Here is a 4,227-nt window from a genome sequence, read left to right on the forward strand (position 1 = left end):
TTGGGCCCCGAAACCCAAAACCAACTTAAAAGCCCAATACGAACCTTTCGTAAAATTAATTAACTAATTAATTAATCTTGACCATTTTCAATTAAACCATTTAATTGCATATCCATTTCATTTATATTTCTTCACTTTCATCCTTACTCGGTGTACGATCCATTAGGTTCCAATTAGCGAGGCAGTGGGCGATTGTTACTCTTAACGATCGATTATGAATTGAAACTACATTTCAATTCTCCCTTTGATTAAGATTAGTGTTTGCTAATCTTCAGGGCTTCCACAAACCATGAGTGACACCTAGCAGCATGTCATGGTTACCCAAGCTAAGTAGAAGTGGTTGGAGAACCTATCCAGTTACAACTACAACGTAATACGGTCATTCTCTAATACAATACTCTTAATCACATTGTTTAAGTGATAGTTTGTTTCATGTCTACTATCTAATGTGATACTTCTCTATATGATTCAATTGAATATGATTTGGAACAAACTTCCTAACTCATATTCATATGCTTTGGCCAAAGACTCTCGAATCATATCTTAGAGTATTCTCCTTCTACTATGGAAGGTTAGAGATCCCTTGTTGTGCATTCATATGCCTACATAACTAGATAGCTTGACCCCAACAATGCCGTGGACACTCTCAATGGAATGCCTTTGACATGATCAAAGATCAAGGACCTAACCATTAGACATCTATGATGCCTCAGGTCAAATGACTACTTTGCATATTGCAACTTACGAGTTCTTACATGACATGTATGTTCGAACTCTCTATTGATCGTTGTTCAGTGTACTCTATTACTCTTTCAAGCACCTATGTGTTTGTCTTAGTGTCCAACACTAAATGACTTTAGACTAGTCATACTCACGCTTGAGTTGACATAACACATACTAACCTTAGCGGATTGTCAATGCCCAATTGGCAATCCTATGGCTAGGAACGTTTTAGGAATGAACATAAGAGAAAGGTCTCGTTAATCTAACTTACTTAAAATCACTTCTCTCTTAGATTAAATACATTCCTTGGATTCCCTTATTGCTTAAACATATGATACAATAAATAGTGATTAACAATAAGTTTTGCCCTTCATTAAACATTTAATAGTTTAATACATTAAGTATTCCAAAAGCTATTACATCAAATGAGTGGCTTTGTGGGCATACTTCCAACACTTAAACCCTTGGTAGACTGGGGATATAGACTAAAATGAAATGAACTCAAATATGTAAGTGGTTCATCTCTCAAAACTGGGCTACGTCTACTGTGATGCACAAATTCTATTGATTGCAAGACTAAAATAGCGCTCGGTTAATACACATAATATCTCTTTCTTCTCGTCCAACCCAAGTATTGGGGTCTTTACCCCTTTATATAGGCTCTCAGGGAACCCTGGTGCGTAAGGTCTTCTCCACTGGGCAGTTATTGTGCCACCTATGTAGACTGGCCTACTAGCATTTTTTCACCTGCTAACCATATATTCGGCGGTGAAGTGATAGGTGTCTAGTCGAGGTTACAGACATTTTTAGAGTAAAATGCACCATTCTTCTCGGTTGGTCTAGGTTATCCAATCTAGTCTCTCCGAGAACCTTTCAAACTCGCTTTGTGTCCCATCTTGGGTCCCTCTAGTTAACTTCAAGTCACTAAGTAGCACGAATAGCATTTAAGTAGTTCTCCCCTTGAAGACTTGAGCCATAAAGTTGTCAGTCTACCCACTTGTTCTTGTCGGTCGGCATTTAATGCATATCCTAGTCACCTTCTCATGCTTCGGCGTGTACCATCCTAGGCTTCTTGAACCCTAGGATTCTTGGTCTATTGGGCCTTCATAGCTTTGCCTTGGGTTTTCTAATGGCTTTCTTTCAACCTGGTACCTTCATATAGGCCTAAAAGTGCCTCAAATTAACAACTACCTTCCCTATATCATTTTCAACAATGTTGGCTCGTTGTTGAATTAACCTTATAAATCATAGTCATTCAAAGAGCCTAAGATAACTATAAGTCCAAATTCCAAATGAATGCAAAAAAAAATTTATATTGATATGTTTTCACAAACAAATAGTGGGAGTGTCATACACTACTAAACTAAAATGAACTTAATTAGTAGTTAAATGTATCTCCAATATTTGAAAATTGGTTTGATATTGATTTGTTTTATTGAAAACAAATAGTGGGGATATCATATCTACTAACTTCATTTAATTTTGGACTAGTGGTTGTAATAGGACACAATTTATTTTAATGTGATTAAATCAATAAAATAATGAGACTTCAACCAATATCCAATACTAAATTGCAGAGGTTCTTTGAACACTACTTCATGGCTTTCCACCATGGTAGGCTCTAATTTGTGCACCGCCGTATGTGGATGAGATAAGCTGAGAGTGCTCACACCTTGTTGTAGATTCACTTGGAGCGAAAGAAAAATCTCGTCACACAAATGGAATTTCATATGAGAGGAAATACTAATCACATGAATTGATTGTTAGCGATGTTCAAAAAATCCCCGCCTAGGCGCTAGGCGGGTAGCCATTACCCTGATTAGTCTCTAGGCGTTTGAAATTTAAGAAAGAGCGACTAGGCCCGCTTAGGCATCGGCCCAACCTGCTTAAACCCACTTATGTCGCAATTCTAACTTAGAGAGAAAATCGATAACTTTCATTTTGCATTTATTTTTTCAATAAAATGTAAGAGACTTGTTGAATACTTGGGTGAATACTCATTATATAGTTGTTCTCCATGTTTTAAATATGTCCTGATACTTTATAATCTACATATCATTTTATTTTGCAATTTATGTATACAATTATGTGTTTTTATTTATTATAAATAGGCATTTTTATACAATATATAATAAATTACTTAAATCTATCTAGGCCCCGCCTAGCCGTCTAGGCGATAGGCCCCAGCCGCCGCCTGACTAGCGCCTAGCGTCTTTTAGAACCTTGATTGTTAGTATGGTACTACAATGATCTCAAGGTCGAAGAAAAGTTTGCATAAAGTATACAATGAAACATACTTTGAAATATTGAGGTTGGGAAACTACGTCAAAAGGTGTTACAAATGGATAAGGTTCATCTAAACCAATGATTGATTCTAAACCAATATTTTAACACATGGAAGTGACAACATTGTATGTTTTGGAACAAGAAATAATAAATCTTTTTGTTGGAACCAAGTCTGCGCATAGTGGGGAATCAACCTGCGAGAACAAAGACTAAGAGAGATCACGAAACCAAGCTCCTGGGAGAGTGTGAACAAAAATTTGGGAAGAACTGAGTTCATTAAGCAACATAATACATGCATTTAACAATTAAATAGCGGAAGCATGCTTCTATACACTTTAAAACAAAACTTAATCCATGAAATTCAAAACCTAGTAGTTGTGGTGAACCAACACTCAACTCAAATCTTACAAAAAGGAGTTGAGAAACTTTTATACCTTTGAAGCACCTCTTTGCTTAGCAAAGGATATTCACCCATGTGAAGACCTTCTTTCCTTTGTCTCCTTGCTCCTTGGTGATGTGAGAATTAACTTGACACACAAATTAAACCCTATTGTTGACAATTGTAGTAAAGATGTAAGTAGGCATCGTTCTAGACCAGGGATTAACTAGGGATGCTAATCAACACAAATAAGACTTAAGAACACTAAACTAGACTCCATAAACTTAAAACTGACTTAAATGACTCAAAACAGCAACAAACAATCAAAAAGACTCAATTCTAGACCTAACAAGTGATTTTGATGAAAATAAACTTAACTTGACTCAAAAGATTAAAAGAAAACAAATTATGACTCAACTAACAAGACTTAATGAAAGGGGGATTATTTTTTACGAATTTAAAACTTAAAACAGAAACTTTGTATAAAACACTTTATAAAAACGAATTTGGTGAATTGAAAAGGGTGAAAGGCTAGTTAGAGGGTCCTTCTCCACACATGACATATGCATACAAACCAATTTCCAGTTATTATTCCTTTAGACTATGAATGACAACACCCCAAGTTAACCGTGATAGCACAAATTAACCATAAGATTTTCCTTAACTCATTGAATTGGATGGAATATGCATTGCAACCAAATTATCCTTATCAAGTTCCCTAACTATGAAAAGCATGATAGAAAGTGATAGGAGCATATTTATGTGATTGAGTTAGCTTGTTCTCATGCATTTATGTTTTTATTTCTTAGTTAATTATGTATTTTAAGCTATTTTCATGT

Source organism: Malus sylvestris, chromosome 15, assembly GCF_916048215.2.
Source record: "Malus sylvestris chromosome 15, drMalSylv7.2, whole genome shotgun sequence".
Taxonomy (NCBI): Eukaryota; Viridiplantae; Streptophyta; class Magnoliopsida; order Rosales; family Rosaceae; genus Malus; species Malus sylvestris.